The sequence below is a fragment of the Cricetulus griseus genome, assembly GCF_003668045.3.
Source record: "Cricetulus griseus strain 17A/GY chromosome 1 unlocalized genomic scaffold, alternate assembly CriGri-PICRH-1.0 chr1_1, whole genome shotgun sequence".
NCBI classification, from domain to species: Eukaryota; Metazoa; Chordata; class Mammalia; order Rodentia; family Cricetidae; genus Cricetulus; species Cricetulus griseus.
The window spans coordinates 125,203,904-125,225,109 of NW_023276807.1; positions in this window are offsets into that span (position 1 = coordinate 125,203,904).

The window sequence follows — 21,206 nt, forward strand, 5'->3', positions numbered from 1 at the left end:
TAGTTTTACAGAAAAATCAGGCACTAGGGAAATGTATGGAGATCTACAAAGATGACACCAGCTAACAATCTAAGCAACAGAGGAGGGTGTAGGGAGCTGCAGAAAACCGCACCCAAAAGATGGCGCCGGTTTCCGCCCTCTGCCAGCCCGACGGCGAGCGCTCTCTGTGGTAAACAACTCCAAATTAGGCAAAGGTCATGTATCCTCTTAATTCTGCTTGGAGACAACCTATCCTGGCGCGCCACGTAGGGTTAGGTGATTGGTAGATGTAGACTATATCAGGCCCCGTCTCCCTCGGCCCGGGGCCGCTGCCGCCATTATACACTGTAAAAGCAAAGATTAAACTGTGTTTGAAGAAGATTCCTCGGTGTGGCGTCTTTCTTGCTGGTCAAGGGTGGACGCCGCAGGAGGGGCTACCTTAAATACCCTCCCTGGATAATGAGATTTATGAATGACTTTTATGCCATCCAGTAGCCCTCATCCAGCAGCTGGTAGAAGTAGAAGCAGACACTCACAACTAATCACTGAACTGAACTGGAATTCAGATGCAGAGGACTAGTTTAGAGCAAAGTGGACCAGACCAGGCTGGTGAAACACACAGAAATAGCTGACCTGAACATCCAGGAACTCTTGCTCACCAGACTGATAGCTGGGATAGCAGCATGGGACTGATCCAGGCCCAAGGAACATGGGTTTCAGTGAGGAAACATAATTTAATTTTAACCATAGTTGTCTTGTTTTTTAACTTGGATGTAATGTTTCTTTAGTATAAGAAAGATATTTTCTTTTAAGAAAGTGGTTTTCTATCAGTATTGTCATCAGGCATAAAATTTCTCCTTGAATCACTCAATTATTTATTTTTCTTCTTGAAAATCTAGGAAATTTAAGTAAATTCCATAATGGTCAGTGTCAAAACTCAACAAGAAAGTAAAAAATATGCCTAAGTGTCCTGTATCCTTAGATTTGATTCTTTATAATTTATATTTGAGTATTCAACACTAGGCATCATAAAGTTTCACAAAAACAACTCTTTGCTTTGCTTCAGGGCCCCTTTGCTTTGCTCCAGGGCTTCACTGTTCACAGGAATGTCTTTGCTACTAAGTCCTTTAAAATCCATCATCTGTTCTAGAAAGAAAACACACACACACACACACACACACACACACACACACACACACACACACACACACAGAAAGAAACTGATTTCCTTCACAGGCTTTCATCAGTAAAACACATTTAGAAGATCTACATCAAACCTTTTCATGGTCCTTTTATCTTACTCTTCTCAAAGTTACAGATTTAAACTTGCTACATTATTATTTCCAATTACTACCTACATTCACATTATGTCATAAAACTCTTGATTTGGATTTTTAAAAACATCACACTATAGAATCAACCCATTCCAATTCTCCCATAAGGCCTCTTCTAAGCATTCGCTGATGATGATTTGTTATACCCTTGAGTGCAACAAAACTCAAGAGGTAGTCTTGAGCAGCATCTTCATTGAATAAGCCAGGCAGTCACTCATTAGATGCCATCCTAACTGATAAAACTGTAACACAAGGGTGTCTTGTGGCACTGCACTTAGAAAAAGTGTGGTAAAGCTGTTCTTTATTGGTATCCATGACTCTTTTCTCTTTTTCCCCCCAGTGGTGAGAAGGAACTTCTCAACTTATATACCACAGAAATACACTTGTCCAAGAGCAGTTGTCAGAGTTAATACTTCAGTACTTTGGGGACAGGGGCAACATTGCTAGAAAGATTTGGTTCTGCCATGTTGCTGCTAACATCAATCTTTCCAAAAGTTGCTTAAAAACAAATGTCTGGTATTTTGTTGAAAATTAAAACAACTTGTGCTCAGTCTACTTATAGTAAAAATATAGGATCAAAGAACTAATTTTTCATAGTTTGTGCATACATTTTAGCTTCTTAAATTTCCTATATTGTTTAGAGTAATTTTTAAAATTGAAAAGATACAGCCTACAAGTGGAATACACTCTCTCTCCCATGTGGATAATGACCACTAGAAGATTAAATAAAGTAAATGTGAAAAAGCATGAAGAATTCAAAAAATTATATTATCATTATATTAACTTTTCATCCTTAGCAGTGTATTATACTTTATGTCATAGTATTTTGAACCACAAAAGTAAAAGGTAACAATGGATTTCCCTAATATATTTTAATGGTCTTATACATAAGAAATATGCAGGGAATACAGGTTATGTTCATAGCCACTACTCTCATCCATGGTATTTTATTAAAAACTATTTCATAGTAAGTTAGAATCTAATAAGCCAAAAGAATATTCAAAACTGCTGATGTTGTTTTATCACCAATAACATTTACCATCACTGTAATCTACAGGAAAGCAAAATAACAAAAAGGGAAAAAAGACAAACAAAAATACACAGTAACACTGCTGGGTATTGAGTATTGAACTAGTAAAACAAATATTGCTCTATTGCTATAGTCTTCTTTTGAAAAACTGGTGTTTAATTTCATTTTTAGACAAAGGAAAGTTTCCTCCAAGATCCCAATTAATGTGTTCACAATCCAAAGCTAGGCATGACAAGGGGTTTTTAAACTATTATTGAAATTGTCTTGGTACAGGCTTTTAATATGTTGGTCAGATCAACATGTCCTGTGACTCATTCAGGTAGAACTGCAAACAGTGCTTCAAGTTTTGTGGGAAACAGGTTTTGTGTAGTGCAACACTTTGTGGGAGACTAATAGTATGAATTCTTGCATACACCAACAATACCTTAAGCATTTATATGATATAATTTCTTGGTTATTAAATTGAGGTTTACCAAGCTGAAGAATAAGTTATAAAATAACTAGTGATAATGGTGCATGCCTTTAATATTATACAACAAAAATATGACCTTATAATGAATGTTTTAGTTAGGTTTGTATTGCTGAAATAAAACACTACAACCAAAGAATGTTAGGGAGGAAAGTGTTCATTTATTTTGCACTCCCACATTGTAGTCCATCATTGAATAAAGCCAGCAAAGGAACTCAAACAAAGCTGGAACTTGGAGACAGGAGCTGATGCATGGGACATGGAGTGGTATTACTTACTGTCTTGCTCATCATGGCCTACCTTCTTATAGAACCCATAATAAGTAACACAAGAATGGCACCACCTAAAATGGGCTAAGCCCTTCCCTGTCAACTGCTAATTAAGAAAATGCCCTAAAGCCAGATCTTATGGAGGCATTTTCTCAATTGAGATTTCCTCCTTAAGTTAACTCCAGCTTGTGTCAAATTGACATAAAACTACCCAACACTCTGACACATTGGAAGAACTACAATATGGGAATATCAATTAATTACACTATTTAAAAATAGTCTATTCAAAATAGACAATGCTATTTTGAAATCCCGAGATTAGAATAGTACTATTAAATTTATTCTATCTGAAATAAACTAAAATTGTCAACTTATTTCAACAGTGGAAGTTTCAAGTCCAATTTTAATGAATTCACTTCCTGAGTATGAAAAGTTGAGGCAGATAAACCTCAAAAGTGATCAAAACTCTCTTAGGGCTCAAAAAATTTCAACATGGATACTATGACAACAAAATTTACTATTTCAGTGATTTTCTAAGTACAAAAATTATTTTTCTTTTAGTAATAATCATGAATTCATAATTTCAAGATAATTTCTTTTCATTTTAACACGTTGCAGAAGAAAATTAAAGACATTGCTGAGCTCTGAGAAGCATTTCAGCACAACCATCCATTTGCTCTAAAGATCACACTGCAATTACTGTTGAAGTTTAGTATAAAAACACTGCTGCAGCCTTAGTCTAAATGCAATATTTAGTTGAAATAAGATTGTTCACCAGAATTATTTAAAATTTTGATCATTTTATTTAAAAAGTAAAATCACATAACTATAAAAACCTAAATATTAATAAAATGACTTTACAAAATGATACCCATCCCAACCCTCAAACAACCCAAGCTACTGCCAATGCTATTGGTTGTTCTCTTCAAACTGATGGTAAAGTTCTACAGCAGAAGACAATGCTTATGGAACATGGAGAAGTTGAGGTAGTGCCTACTAAGAATCTATATCTCTACTTACTATTGTTTATGATATTGGAAAGCACACTGAATAGTAGTAGAGGTGAAAGGCAAACATAACCCAGCTACAAACCCTACAATCTACCACTGTGACCTGACCACAAGATACACTGCGGAAACAATGGCACAAAGTTTCTGAGAGTAACCAACCATTATCTTAGTGGAATTCAGGCCTACTCCATGAATTGGAATCCATGACAGCTGCAGGGTATCTAAGTAGCTGAGAGTAGACAGGAAATGGACCTGGGAAGAAACAAATAATACTGTTCTGTTCAGAGATCATAGGAATAAAATGAGTGTTAACCATATTCTTCTACACTCGTAGATCAGTTCCTGTCACATCGTGACTACAGAAACTTTCTCCTGCAGTAGATTAGAACAAATACATAAGTCTACAACTGGACAATGTGCAGAGAGTAAGAGACCTTGGTATACTCAGTCCTAAATAGGATGTGTCCATTATCAACCCCTTCCCCTACCACAGCCATAGCCCCAGGGCTCAGGAAATGTTGAAGAAATGGAGGTGGAAAGATTGTGAAAGCCAAAGGGGAAAGAGGATATCAAGAAATATAGTTCTTCTAAACACAACAGCACTGAAACAGCACCAAAACTGTGGCAGCAAGCAGAGAGCCTTCCCAGGTCTAAGGCAGGAGGATGCCCAGTGCTGAGAGAGAAAGTAGATGCAATCCTCATTCCTAACTCAGAAACTACTTCAATTCATAACTGTTCACAAAGGAAAAAATTAGTTTGCTTCAACAGTCTCATTGTGTATGTGAACCACTCACTTCATGGCCAGCCGTAGATGATCAGCACAAAATAAACTGAATGCTATTTTTGCTTTTTGTTTTGCTCTGTTGTCTCACGATGTTTTGTGTAATGAAAATAATTAGTAAATAAAATTCAATATTCCTTTATCCCCAGTGTTTCTCCCAAATAAAGCTAAGTGATTTTTCAGACAGGCAAAAATATAAGTAGTATATATTGTCATATATAGCAAAGGCAGGGATAAGGAGGCAAGGTTACAGATAGAATTCAAGTACAGTGGAAGTATTCACAGAAAGACGTATGTCAATAACTGAAGAATAAAACAGTGAAATACTCGAAGCTGTGCTTACTATAAATTAGTAATAACTATTTAAACAGAAAACTTTGTCATGTTTTTTAAGTATTTAAATTGAAAATAATTGAAACATTAATAAAGATGACTAAAACAAGTAAGTGTGAATGTTTTGTTTATGTTTTTATAAATATGATTGCTAATAGTATATAGATTTGCATGAAAAGAAAGAAAATGATCAATGTATTGAAAACTTAGGATAAATTAAAATTGATGCAATATATGCTTCATGTTTGTGCCTTAACAGTGTACTGGAATTAAATTCTATAGTATTTGAAGAACCATTTAAAACAAGTTCTAACAAATTACAAATTGTAAGAATTGCTGATTATTCAGTTCCTACAAAAAAAGTAGAATTGAAACCAGTATGAAACAGGTACAAGTTTGGGGAATGTAAGAGCATAGTCAATACACTTATAAGTAGTCTATAAAGCAAGTAAAAACAACACAGTAAATTTTCTGCACTGAAGGATAAGGAAAACGCATGATACAGAAGTTTGTATTGTGCAGGAAATATATAGCTATAAGTATGTACCTTAGAAGAATGAACATCATATATCTATGCATTCATAATGGCAAGTAAGAAACAGAAAAATTGAATTAATAATACCAAGGGTCAGTGAAAATATCAAAATATAAGTAATAAGAAATTGACAAAGCTAAAGTTTGGTTGATGTATTAATTAGGAAAATGCTAATATGACAAATAGACTGCATCTCATAAGTAAGTTTGTTATTTTGAGTTTCTGCCAACTTCCTATCAGGCACTTAAATTATCTATCTGGAAAGCAAAGCTAAAGAATTCCTGCTCTTGGTAATCTACTGAAAACCTGATGCTTTTCATTTCCTCTGAAGAAAACATCTCCCCGTCTCATCTGCTCAAAAGCTTTTTTAAAATGCTTTTCCAAGAAACAGATGACTAACATCATTATTTTGATGTGAAAACAGCTAACATCTGTGGCTCAGGGAAAAATAAAACATACTGCAGAAAAAAATGATTTCCATGTACTGTACAAATTCTATTATATCAATTCTAGTACTTACAAATAATGTGCTCTAATTATTTTTTCAGTTTATGCCAAAAAGGGAGAGCAAGAAATAAGAAGCTTAACCCTCTCTGGTCATCCTGTGCTTTTGTTAACAATGACAATTGGCCTTCAAGACTTTTATACTGAGCTATTTGAAATTTCCTATAAATTAAATTTTTAGGTCTATAAACTGCCCACAGGTTCTCCCAAACAAATTGAAAATGAACCCTTGATTTTTCCATCTGTTCTTTATATACATGCATGGACAGATGGATAAATGAATAAAACAAGTTCCCTATTTTTAAAAAATCTGAGTGAAAGGAAAATGATAAATATTTTAGAGTAAAAGAATAAATATTGTCCATAATGATCTAGTAAATATATTAGTAGAAGTCCATCATAATTTAAAAGTTAATATTACCACTTAAATAGAACAATGCTTTCTTGGAAAGTGAAGACGTGAACTTTATAAATTGAGAACGATATTTTCATGATTCCATAATATGTTCCTTAAATCTATAAAAAGAAAAGTAGTAAGAAGCATTTATGACCAGTCGAACAGAGATGTTTTATTAGATTCATAGGCTTAAAATGCCATGCCTTTGTAACAGTTTGTTTTTATGGATGAATAGGATCATCTTAGGAATATGCCCTCATCTACAATCTTGCTACAAAACAAAAAACCTGAATAAATGATACATGATAGCATGTGGATGTGACTCTAATTTCTCTGGCATATATTTAAACGAGAAAAGGTAACACAAAATATATTTAATTATTAAAAGAGTCCTAGCATTTGTATTATTTCCAAGGTAAAAAACTTAGACCTTCTCATCAAAGAAATTTAATCATCAGTGAATACCCATTTTTGTTAGTTGAATAAAAAATATATGTACTTTTTTGGAGAAATTTGAATATTGTGAATGTCTCATCATGGAATCCTTATTAATTTACATAAAAATGTTCCATTTCAATTATAAGTTACCAGGTATACTAGGAATCAGGGATGGAAAAGAATGAAAGAGTAGTATTGAAGTAACAGACCATAAAGCATCCAGGGAGAAAGACTAAAAATCATACTATGGCAACAGAGATAAGAGAAATAAGAAAAAGGAAAAGAACATCATGGGAGACAGTAGGGAGGAAAAGCTAATTTGTTGATTGAATAAAAAACAGTATTTTTCTGGGTGAAGGAAAGTTAATTAGCTAAATCCAAAAGAAAGGTACATGTAATAATGGGAAAATTGAAATGTTCATAAAATAAATCCATATTTATTAAAATACAGATAACTCAGTACAGCTAGAATACCAGTTAATTAGGGAAAATGTGAACACATGAATTTTGACATGAATTAAAGGTGACATTTTTTAATAAATATAGTAAAGAAGATTGCTTTAGTTGTACATGTGAGAAAGGAGACTTTGAAGAAATTAAAGAGGACAAATTTGTGCCAATTTTTACATTAATGGGATTACATGGACTAAAATGTGGAATCTGATCTACATGGCCAAAATGGAAAGTGGTAAGGCAGCTGTTGAAAAGTCACATTGGAAATAATAGAAGCCTGGGATGAAAGGGTAGCTATGATGATAAAGAGAATTAGGACTTAATGATCCTTTAGATGTATGATGTGATGGGAGAGAAGACAAAACCAAGGTATGTCCAAAGTTTATTGGGGAAAATAACAGGGTAAGGTAGAGTATTAATTTCCATTAAGATAGGAAACTCATGAGAAAAAACACTAAAAGAAAATTACATATTTATTGTGGATATATCAATGTTGTATCAAGAAGTGATTTTCAAGAAACAGCATGCAATAATTACACAATTATATAATTATAAAATATATTGTATAATAGTACAATATAATATTTTAAGTGAAAGATCATAACTTGAGTGCACGTGTGTGTGTGTGTGTGTGTGTGTGTGTGTGTGTGTGTGTGTGTATGTGTTTATTTTCAAGACAGGGTTTTTTTGTGTAACAGTCCTGGGTGTCCTGGCATCTGCTGTATAGACCTGACTGGCCTCAAACTCACAGAGATCCACCAACCTCTGACCCACAATTAAAGTTGTGTGCCACCACAACCTGGCCATACACACACTTCTAATTATAGACAACTTTGATACTAAATGTTTTACTTTAATGAAAAAAGCCTAAATGGCATAGTTTTGGAACTTAGGTAGTGACTATTTTAAATAATGATAAGTGAAAGAGAAAATTTGTAACCAACTCAAAAAATGTAAAATGGAAATAACATTAAGTCACACAATCAAGGGAAATAAATAATTTTGATCCAAACATTGAATAATTTCATGATACATTTTTTTCTAGTTGACTATGGAAACAAAAGGATGATAAGTAGAAGTTGAAAGAAGGATGTAGGAAGTGGGTATTCAAAAACTTGTAATGAAATTATAAATATGATCAAAATACCTGTATACATAGGAAATACTCAAAGCAGAGATAAACTACTTATTTACGGATATGAACTGAAGTATTTATGTATCTTGCTGGTAGAGTACACATGTCCTTGTTAGTGTTTGCTGATTTTTGCAATTATTATTTCTCTTTCTTCTTCTGAACCATCACACTTGATCTCAGATAACTGACTTAGTGTCTTCTAAGATTGCTTGGTCTAGCCAATTATTTTGAACATACATGAAAGGGGGAATGAGGACTGAGGGGGAAAAAAGAGACAAGAGACAGAACATAGAAATTGGAGGGAACTCAGTGAGTCCTGCAGACTTCCCAAGTTTATTACTCATCGCCCTTATATACCCCAAGCAAAAGGTGAGGGCAAAAGACTTCCTTACCATGATACAAGAAACAAACAAGCATAATTACCTCTTTAATACTCACATCTGGTAACTATGCCCTAAATGAAACATCCTATAATTTGGTATTGAGGATAAAGACATCCAGTAGCCACACTTTATGCCAAACATCCTGCTGTTTAACCTTAGGGAGCAAGAATAGATTTAAACTTCTCTGACATTAAGTCAAGATGGAATGGAGTCAATAACAATGGGCCCCGACATAAGATTTTATGGCTTTAAGATTCCTTCATTTGAAGTTGTTTTGACATCATATCACAACAACATCCCCTATGAAAAGATATGGATTAACATGCCTCTATGAATTTGATATTTAAGACCAATTCTGTGTCATGTAATGAAGAGTCTTTACCACTGAACAAATTATAGAAGTATCATGGCAGAAAATATTGTTGAAACTAGAAGTAAGTCATTTAAGCTGGATCTTTAACAAATGGAATAACAGTAAAAGGAAAAAGACATGGTAAAATGACATAAAATATGTCATTATTCTTTAATAACATACAATAACACAGACATTTACAATACCTAAGACACAATTTGTTTTCTTGTTTTGGTGTCATAGCAATTTTAGGTCAGAAGAAAATCTGGGGCATGCTTCCTTCATTCAGGATCCAAATTTGCAGGATTTTAATCTTAGAAGTATGAAAAAGAAACCAAAATTGTGCATTAAATATTAATTTTATCTGCTAGGAAATGACATAAATGTATTCTTTGTTGTGTGTGTCATTGCCATCATGAGTCAGATATTTGTACCTTCATTCAAGGGGATATAAATACATTTACACTTCTTTAAAAAATGCAAAACTGGCATATTTCTGAATTCAAAACATTAGCATGGTTTAGAATAGACATCAAATATTTTATTTATTTGTTTTTCTGCTAATAGGACTTATTTATCTCACTCATTGTTTCCTTTTAGCTATGGCCTTAAAGGAAAAGTGTTGGGTTCTTAGTTTAAAAACCTTTTTGTTAAAATGATAAATGCTAGTATTTAGATCAACTGGCTTGAACTACTTTTATTTTGGAAATCTATGAATTTACAAAGCCATGCTATCTGTCCCCCCACCAAACTCACACAGACAAGTAGAGAAGAAATCATGAAAAGCTACAACAGATAAAAGTCATGAGATCATTTGAAAAAGGAAAGAAAGGAACTCATCAGGAATTCATTTATTATTGTCACTCTTTCCTATGGATTGAAATGGGTATTAGACAATATTCTCTATGGATTTTGAAAATTGATATCCCATTACTTTTTATCCAAAGACAGCTAGCAATAAGGGGTTTGTTAAGTCTCATTAGGATTCAGGCTCTTATGATTGAGAAGATTTTCCTTGTCCCCAAAAATTTTCTGTTAAAACTTTATTGGCTTCCTATCAACTTGACTCTTGCCAGTTTCATTTCCATGGGTCCATATTTATGTATACATTTACTCTTAAAGTCATTCATCCAACAGAGGGATGATAGCCAGAACACATAATAATACTATTATTAGGCATGTAAAGGGAGAAAAACCAAATTAATTAATAAACAAATGAAGAACTAAATGGACAAACTTTAAGGAGAGAAAAACAAATGGTCAATAAACATGAAAATGTGTTTTAAATATTTACTCTTTAGTAAAATAAAATACAGGACTTCACAAATTCCACTCCATCACTACACAAAAGTTTGTCAGCAAGAAAGCAAAAATTGGCTGGAGAATAAGAACATTATGTGTTGCTGAGAGGAACCTAAATTAGTACCTCCACTTTCTAACTCAGCACAGAGGTCTTTCAAAAATTAAAATTACCAAGTTTTACTAGTTCTGTGAATGCACTCAAAAGCATTGAAGGCAGCCTTCTGTAAAGACAATCATATACCATTGTGTCCTGTGGCAGGATTCATAACAGCCAAGTGATGGGATCAGACTCAGTGTCTATGAGCACCTATGAATTAATAAAATATGGTACACACATGATGGTTTATAATCAGCCATAAAGAATGAAAATTGTCCTTTTCAGGTTGATATTGGAGAACATTGTGATAACTAAGATAATCCATCCTCACAAACACAAGGATCTTATATTTTCTCATGTCTGGAATCTAGTAGGGAGGGAGAGCATGAAAATGAAAGAGGAACAACTATTAGTGATTAAAAGAGAAAGTGCTCCATTGAGTAATATACCACATTTTTTCTATCCATTCTTTAGTTGAGGGGCATCTAGTTGCTTCCAGGTTCTGCCTGGACACATGGGGAAGGGCCTAGGCCCTGGCCAGTATGATATGACAGATTTTGGGTAACCCCCATGGAAGACCTTACCCTCCCTGGGGAGCACAGTGGGGATGAGGTGGGGGGCTGGTGGGGAGTTTGGGAGAGGGGAGGGAGAGGGAGAATGGATTGATATGTGAAGCAGTCTTGTTTCTAATTTGAACTAATAAATAATCTCTTGGGGAAAATTTTAAAAAATAATAAAACCACCAGTAACAAAACTGAAAAAAAAGAGAAAGTGGGTGGAGAAAAGAATTGGACTACATTGAAAGTGCATCTTATTCTAGTATAGACATTCCATACTCAACCCTTTGTATAATTAATTCACACTACTGAGAAATGGCACACCATTTAATGTCATGCAGCTCCAATTTCTGTCAGTGCCTTACTTCCTTTCATTCTTCTTAAAACTGACCATTTTGAGAATATGATTCCTTGTCAAAGCCTAGTAAATCCAGGGAATATTAGCCAATACACTCTATGCTGTTGCTTTTGATACTTCTTTGCAGTTTTCACATCTGTTACAGGTGTGATTTGCCTTCTAAACTCTTTTACCAAAAGAGTTGTCACTATACAATGCATCTTTAAATAAGTTTTCTCTATTCTGACCATATGGACAGTGAGACAGTGTGTTTAAGTCAGTACTTTCTTATGTTAGCAACAAAGTTCTAGGAATCCATATTGGTACATTTAGCAGATTATAGGACATGTGTTAGCAAAAAGAAACATCAAATTTTACAGGTTAAAAGTAAGAATTTATAACCTACTCACATCTCATTATTTTGTCGCAAGGCTGTAGGGGTGTTTGTTAAACATTATCATGGCTACCAGATCTAGATTTTAAACATCTGCGGGATAGACTACCTGTCAACTGGCAATTCTACAGGAAAGAATACATTCTTAATCTCTGTTGATGATTTTTCCCATTGGCTAGTAAAAGCAATACATAGAGATGTTCATTGGACTAGATACCATTTTTACTATTAGTTTTTTGTTTTGTTTTTCTAGTTAATTTTATTTAAATTAAAAACAATCTTATTTATTAGTATTTAAGGTCTACATAAATGAGTAAGTTTGTGTGCTAAGGATAACTATCCAATAGAATAAGAAACTATAAACAGGAAAGAAAAATAATGTACTTCTACAGCAACTTTCTGAAAAGACTAAATATAAGACCTGTATATAGGTAAATCACTAAATTTGGAAAAGGGAGTAGTCTTATGGGAGTAGTCTTTTTTCTTTTGTTGACAAGTGAGGGATTAATGGTGTAGGGAAGGAAAAGCAATGTAAAACTATCATGGATCTACAGAGTATTCAAAATGGGTTCTGAGATCTAAGTTATCCAAGAAATAAATGTTTACCTGAAAGTATTTATATTGCATGAATCACAAGGTATTTAACAGCACAGCAAAGACCAAGGAGGTAAAAATCCAAATAGTGTAAACATCATAGCCCAAGCAAAAAACCATTGCACAGTGTGAGACCATATAAGACCTGTGTTGTAAACAGATAATGACTTTAGTTGGAAAAGCCATAGCTCATTTGAATATAATAGAGAGAGGTGAAGGTAATTTATTCAATGTCATTTTCAGATATTATCTCTTTTGAGAGTTAATATCTGAAATAAGTTATATTAGACTCCTAACACGAGACACTTCCTATGGGTTTTTAAGACTGTACTTACAGGTGTGCAAACTATCTAGAAGCTCTCATTCTCATCTCTTATTTCAAATTTCCCAAGTTTACCAAGGTGGTTCTGATCATAGTGCTGCTCACAGAGAAGTTTATCTTCAGTTCAAGTTAAATTGGACTTGAGGGGAAAGTTCTTTCAAAGTCCATATCTGCTACTGAGAAAAAGCTCAAATTCTCTCACCAGCCTACCAGAAAATATAAAATAATAAATTTGGCACACAATTGTTTCAGGACAATGCTGACTACTTTTAAAATATGTTAAGAAGTATTTAGTCAAATTCTTTCCCCAAAAAACCTGTTAAGTTTATTAACTATATCATCCACCTAAGCAGTTTTGAATTTATAACAAATATAAATTAAATGATTGATTGATATGTGACAGGTAGGTAGATAGGTATGTAGATTGATGCCTAAATGTGTAAATGATAGATAACTTTTATCGATACAAAATATATACATAGATAATTATTATATAGATTAATACAAAAGATAGAGAGCACACAAAATATCAAGCCCACCCTTGAAAAGTTTGAATGGAGCCCAACTGCCCTAATAGATAAGGCAATGACCTCCTAAAAGTTTGACTGCTAAATCATCATGTCACCTTTCTTTCTTCTTCTGTGTCCTATATCTGAATAAATTTATAAGACAGCCAAAGGGGCTCTTCTTTTATCTCAAAGATAGTTTCAAACTACACAAATAAATTTGCTCAGCCACTTAAAATCAGGAAATTCTCTTAAAGTCAAGAAATACTTAGAAACAGTCCCTTCCTGTATTGCATCAGTTTCTCTCCAGGTACAGGTGTTGTCTTCTTTGTTGTCCCCTCACCCTGCCCTAATTTATCATTTTGTGAGTAACAAATCCTCCAGTACACTATTATTATTTTAGTGTAACCACTTTTCTTCACCTACAAATCTGGTTTGGATTAGGTTAGATACCAGAGAAGTCTCCATAGACCCTGTAAGGTCACCGAAGGACAATTGCCAGCAGAGGAAGGAATGCTCTGGCTTTGTCTATTCTGGCTAACCAACTCTGCTCTGGGTGCTTCATTATAATCATAAATGTATTTGCTGAGCCGAGCAAAACTTCAACCACAGATTTAACTTACCTAAGTTGGAAGTTTGATAATTGGCATTTAGGAATCCACATGTGGGGTTTTGTGCCCTTCTCAAAGTGACCCTGGGCCCTGTGTCTTGGCTTGGCCCCATGTCTATGTCTTAGAATGAATAAAGTCCCCATTACAATATAAGCTTCCCAGTGCTGACAGAAGTAAAAGACTCTTACTATATGACTAATTGGCTGTGTGTTCCAGCCAACAATCAGCCATGGTTTTGTTGAGCATACAGCAGGAAATATAATTTGAACAAAGTGGTAGTCATCTGCAGAGAATATGACTGCTGCATGGCAACTTTTGCCTTTTTAGAGTCATTTATACTTAATTAATGACAGCGGAATATGTGCACTTTGTACAGTCACCTTCACCATATTTATTGGAGCTTGCTGAAATGTTACCTCTCTGTGTTCCTTATTTAGGATACTCTGTCTTAAGGGTAAACACCTTCTTGAAATTCAGGCAGTCATCTTAGTGCTTGGTACTTGGCTGACAACATTTATTTTGATAATTTTAAAAAAGCTTTTAGAAAGAATCTTCTTTTACATATCAATCCCAGTTCACTCTCCCTCCCATTCTCCCATGCCTCCCATCAACCCTCCATCCCATCCCCATCCACTCCACAGGGAGGGTGAGGCCTTCCATGTGGGAATCATCAAAAATCTGTCAAGTCATTTGGGGCAGGGCCTAGTCCCTTCCCTGTGTATCTAGGCTGAGACAATATCCCTCCATGGGGAATGGGCACCTGAAATCTGTTCATACAATAGGGATATATCCTGGTTCCATTCTGACAATATTCTCTATCTGCATACTTTAAAATATTTTAGCCAATTTAAATGCTAAGGCCATGTGTTTCAACCTATGGTGACAACAATAAGCATTTATCCAGCCCTGTTTTCTTTCGGATGGAATGTTCACACATGACAAACTTAGCTCACTCTTGGGTCTATACCTCTACTATCAAATATAAGACCTTATTCTTAAATAGTTCAGAAATCTTAGGTGCTATCTTCAGGGACTAAGGAAACTATTCACTTCTCAAATTGATAATGCCGTTCCATTTGTTTATTAAATTCATGAAAAATTTCAACTTCCATAGCAGTAACTGCCAGCTGTCTTATTTATAAAACACCTTAAATTCAGTTCAATTAAAAACAGTAAATTTGAATACCAAACATCACACTTGGCTGGTCAAAAATGGTGATTCAATTGTTTTACTCTCTCTACTGCCAGCTTCAAAGACATCCCTTCCTCCCTTCCGCCTACTTCTCACCACTAGGAAAGGAAGGGTGGCCCTGATACTCCCAGAATTTGCCTTATGGCAGGACCAGGCCATGCACATCATGTACATGCCGTAAGATCCTCAAAGCTACTGGCTGCAATTAGAAAGTGATGACGAACTCCATCCCTTACTCTTCAGCTGTCTTTGGACTTACTTTGGAGTGCTCAGGAACTTCCCCAGAAATCTACAAATAAACCTTTCTATTCCCTCTTTTCTTTGTGTGACACCATCAGTATCAAGTTCTGAATTCACTAAAGTTCCAGCCATGCTAGGGAAGGTGTTCACGACATTTTTTAAAGACAGGTAGTGGAATAATTAGTTGTTCTCTTCTTGAATTTACTATTATTTGGTACAGGATTTGGGAAATATATTTAATGGCTACTTTATACCAAAGACCATTAGTGTTAAAATACCTGCAGGTCACCTGGGTTTCTATGAAAACAGAATTTGACTCAGGATATCTTCAAGAGACTAAGATTTGGAGGCAGATTTTGGTAACCTTGTATAGAAGTGGATGACAGACATTTAGCTCACAGCCTGATAAAGAGCATGTCTTGGTAAAATAGTAATTCCACAATACCATGGACCTGCATACTTGAAAGTTCCTATGAAGATAAGAAGAAAAAGTTTATAAACTTTTTTCTTTATCATTATTTTTTAAGTTTCATTTTATATTCCAACCAACATTCTCCTTTCCACCCTTTCTCCATCCCTCTCACCTCCCCCCCAGCCCAATCCTCCAAACAGTAAGTGTTCCCATGGGGAGGTAAGAAAGCCTGGAACATTAAGTTGGGGCAGGACCAAGCTCCTACCCCCTGACATTAGCATCAGGGTCTATCCCTGGTGCATGAGCCACCTTGTTTGGGCCTGTTCCCTATGCCTCATGAGTGGATGCTGTTCTCAGCCTTAACATGGGTGCAGGGGGGGAGGGCAGAAAAATACTTAAGAAAATAAACATGAAGTAGATGTAACAACAGAGTCTGTGAACAAAATGACTAATGCTGATTCTACAAGGTGAATAGTTTTATTCAAGTGAGTCATGCTTCAGTTCACTGATTTATTTTTCCCCAAAATGCCATTCTCTTCACACACTAACAGTTTCCCTTTCAAATCCTCAAAGGTTGTGATTATGATTGCTACCACAGATGAAAAAAGAACCACAATATCCAGAAAATCTAATGTGTCAAAGCTTGTCTCCACCACCATGCCACACAGGTAAGGTGAAGAACAAGACGGTAGATGGTTTTGGTGCTAGTTATACTTAAAATGTCTTTCTTGGTGATTTTGCCTTTAAAAAAAATCAGTTCCTATTTTCCTCAGCCAGTTTCCTGTCAAACTCTTCAATATTGTAAATTCCATAAGATCTCTATGAAATGATTATAGACATAAATTTTACATAAATTATAAGGGAGCACCCAGTTACATAATCTGTTATTTGCTTACTATGCTACATGCACCATCCATGAAAGCAATATGAATTTTCTGACATTGCCCAAAGTTTCTTTTACATTTGTTCAACTATTAATTGTACAGTATGTGGGTGTTTTAATTTGTCAAATTTTATTTTTATACAACTCATTGAATTATTTCTCTTATGGAACCATTGCTGGTATTTGTTATTTTTCGTTGTTGTTGTTGTGTAGACCTCCAATTTTGATTCTCTTTAGTAACAAGTTATTCATACATAAGGCTTTTTCTTTGTGCTGTGTACATATTGGACATGTGGAATTTCTAATGCAGTCTCTTCGTGTTTTCTTTAATGGTATGCCCCATGATGAGGCTTTATTACAGCAATTTTCTTTCCTTCTTTAAATCCTGTCATCCAGCACAGCTTGAGTGCCTGTTGGACCAAAAAGACCTTCAAAACTGTCACAAACTTGAATCTAGATGCTCCATTTATTAAAGGCCCTGGATTGCTGCTTATCATTGACTTGTGTCTGGCTATTCATTTTATTTATTCTGTTAGAGTATTTTATATGTACAAATTTTAAGTGTAAGCTTCCGGGTTTATCCTAAGCATAATGATAGCAATAAGAAAAACCTATTTGACTTATTTCAATCACTTTCATTTTCTTTTTGAAATATATTTTCTCTGTGTTACCTGAGATTCATAGCTAAAACCCCACCTTGTGCAATAACATAACTCTATATAGAAATATTTAGTTGCTTGCTGTCATTTGGACCTCCCATTTACTACATTGTGGATCTTCCTCAACAAATTAAATACATGAGGCCTCTGTGGATAAAAGCATTTCCTGAAAAAGCATGGTGACCTCACTACAAACCCTTAAATAACCTCCTAAAGAGACAGGACCTACATATGAAGGCACAGACAGAAGGATCAATAGGGCTTGCTGACCAGCAACCTGGCTCCTGAATCAATGAGAGACCTTATCTCAAAGAAGTATGGTTGAGAATGGTGGAAATGTACATCCCATGGCTTCTTCTGGCCTCCAGGCATTCACAGACACAGGTAACACATAGATGTTTGTAGATATGTAGGTATGCAACATACATACACACAAACACACAAACACACACACACACACACACACACACACACACACACACACACACTTCTTTGTTTCTGTCTCTGTTTTCTCTCTCTCTAACATGCACACAGTTGTACAAAATAGTAACATAAACCATCAGTTGTACAATTTTTTGTACCAATGCAAAGAATTGTGACTGTTCTTTAATTAAACAAAGATAATTGTTATGCTACAAACACAGAAAAAAATATTATTGTTCAGTAAAATCTGAATTTGAACATCATGCATTTTCATGTGGAGAATTCATTGGTGTTATCCTTTAACTCAACAATGAATTTCAGGTCATTAAAACTCACATTGCAGAACAAATATTCTATAGTGCAAACATTATTTTTGTTCTTTTTCTATATTTGTATTTCTTGCACCTGATTTCTTTCTTCTCCATTTCAGAACACTAAATGTTATGTAAAAACTTACCTATGAAACCAGTGAAAAGCATGTGTAGTTCTGTAGCTGTGGAGATTTAGATATTGTCTCTATAAATGCATTCTTTGTAATGTCACAAAAGAGTGTATGTCTCTGCTTATTATATGGATTCATAGTAAGGGTGATAATGTAGTACAATAACTTTGACTGAAAAAAATCTCATTTAAACAATGTCCTTCTAATATTCATCTTCACTAATAAAGTAGTAGAATTTTCAGTTGTGTGGAAAAGTATTATAGAAACTTGAACTTTCTATATGGTCCCACCTACAGAAATTTTTGAATATGATTCATGTCTATGATTCCAAAATGAGACCTCAGACATAAACAAACTACTTAGAATTTTGAAATTTCCTCTCTTCTATGATATAATATTTGAAATGTTCAAATTCTCAAGGAAATAATAAAAAATCTGTTAAATTAATAGCTTCAAAACAATAGCCAATATGCATGAATTATCACAAATTTTGCAGAGAAAATTGGTTAGCATTATATATCCTACCCTCCAGAGATTACAACTGTAATCAATCAGCTACATTTTATCTACAAGTCAACTACAAAAACCTTCACCACCCAGATACATAATGATATTGTGCTTTTTCTCAATAAAACAAAAAGATAGGGGTTCAATTCATAGTCCTGGGTTAATGCACCTAGTATCATATGTGAACAGTGAACTTTCATGTATGAACCCAAATTAGTAGAAATATGACCATGAATATGTCATTTTAATTTTTTTTTTGGTTTTTTCGAGACAGGGTTTCACTGTGTAGCTTTGGAGCCTATCCTGGCACTTGCTCTGGAAACCAGGCTGGCCTTGAAGTCACGGCCATCCACCTGCCTCTGCCTCCCTAGTGTGGGGATTGAAAGCATGCACCACCAACGCCCAGCCCATTTAATCTGTTTTTAAACAAATAAAATGTATTCGTGGATAAACAAAATACTGTACCATAATGTACAATTTCTAGTTCTAAAGAAAAACTTTATTTAAGCTTTGCTTATGCAGGTTCATTTGAACTGCACATATTCATTGTGCAATGGGAACTATTCTCTGTGATGTAGATGTCAGCAAATGAAATAGAAAGATATTTGTCTTCTACAAGTTATATCATCGCTTTATATACCACATTTTTATTGGAATATTGATCCATCTAATCTTAAAAGTACAGAATCCATGACCAAAGATAAAATTGTCAAAACATTAAATTCTCCCTCACTCCAGCTCCCACTGACTAAATTTTATAGTGTCAGAATTTGTTTTTACAGGATGCTAGAGAGGAAACAGTATCAATGATCTTAGCCAATTGTGAATCATATAATGTATAATGTCAACCTGCTTGGCAAGATGTACCCATAGGTACAATAGGGGTGTGGTAGTTTATTGTGATAACCAAGAGCTCATTGATTGTAATTGAGGACCACTCCACAAGAGGGAATTCTCACCTTGTAGTTAAACTTAATACTGTTGTTTATCAGAATTATAATACCACCAAGATGCTTTTTAAACATTTATATTTATACCCACTGACAAGTTTGACTCACAGGTTTGATCAGAATGGCCTCTTTATGAAATGAAAAGTGGTTAATGCAAACATACATGTGTGCTCAAGGTTCGGAGAATAAATGATAGTTTTTGAGTATTCATACTCAAATAATGCATTTATAACCCCCCCACACTATGGTTCAGAGTACACTGTAGAAAGTTGAAAGTAAGAGTGGGCAGAAGTTTCTGTTCTGCCTGGTCATGCACCCATTTAGCCCCAAGTAAACACACAGAGGCTAATATTATTTGTAACCTGTTTGGCCAATGGCACAGGCTTTTTACTGGCTAGCTCTGTCTTAATTATTAAACATTTCTATTTATCTTTGTATCTCCATGTTGCCTTGGCATGCCCAGACATCCTACCTTCCCATTAGCTACACGGCATCTAGTTGATTCCCCCTCCTACCTTTCTCTATCCCTGCTTGAATTTCCTGCCTGGCTATATCTTGTCTGTCCTTTGACTGATACAGTTTTATTAATCAACCAGTAAGAGAAACATGTATTCACAGCTGACAGAAGGACATTCACCATCAAAAACGAATGTAAGCCACAAGATAAGCATAAAGGCTGGAAAAGGTTGTCTTCTTGTAATGTCACAGCAGCAGTCATGATTCTTGATTTTATAGCAAGTATGGCTGCTTATTATTAAAAATACACAACAGTGGGCCTATTAATAATCAATCAAGAATCAGAACAAAGCTGATAGGACCCTTCCAATCCCTCCTGAACTACCAGTTAATAATAAATTCTGGGGAAAGGGTAGAAGTCATTGTCTTCAGTTGTCTATCCCTGAGAAGTCCACTATATTCAAGGTGACATTACCAAATTCATAGTCACACAAAAGACATAATTTGTCTCAAAATGGTAACTGAATGAGAGATTTAAGCTATATGTAATCAGTTAATATATCCAAATTAAATCAAACTGCAAGTCAGCAGTGATTATATTCTTTTAATATTTTAATTTTTATTTATTATGAAAGTCATGCAACTCAGTGTCTTTTTAGCATTATGCCACAAAACTCCACAAGAATTGGTAGCATCTCACTGTGAAATGATTGCACTGATGTAAAACTTACAGAAGTCAGCTTAAGTGAGATTACATCATTGTTTTAGATTCTTAGGCAACACTTTCATGATGAGCAAGGCTTCAAAACTCAAATAAAGGCAATGATATTTCCTGAGGAATGGAATATTATTAGATGATGGAAGAGGGAGGATCTGGTTTAAATGAAACTTAAACTATTGATTTGCTGACAAGAAGATGA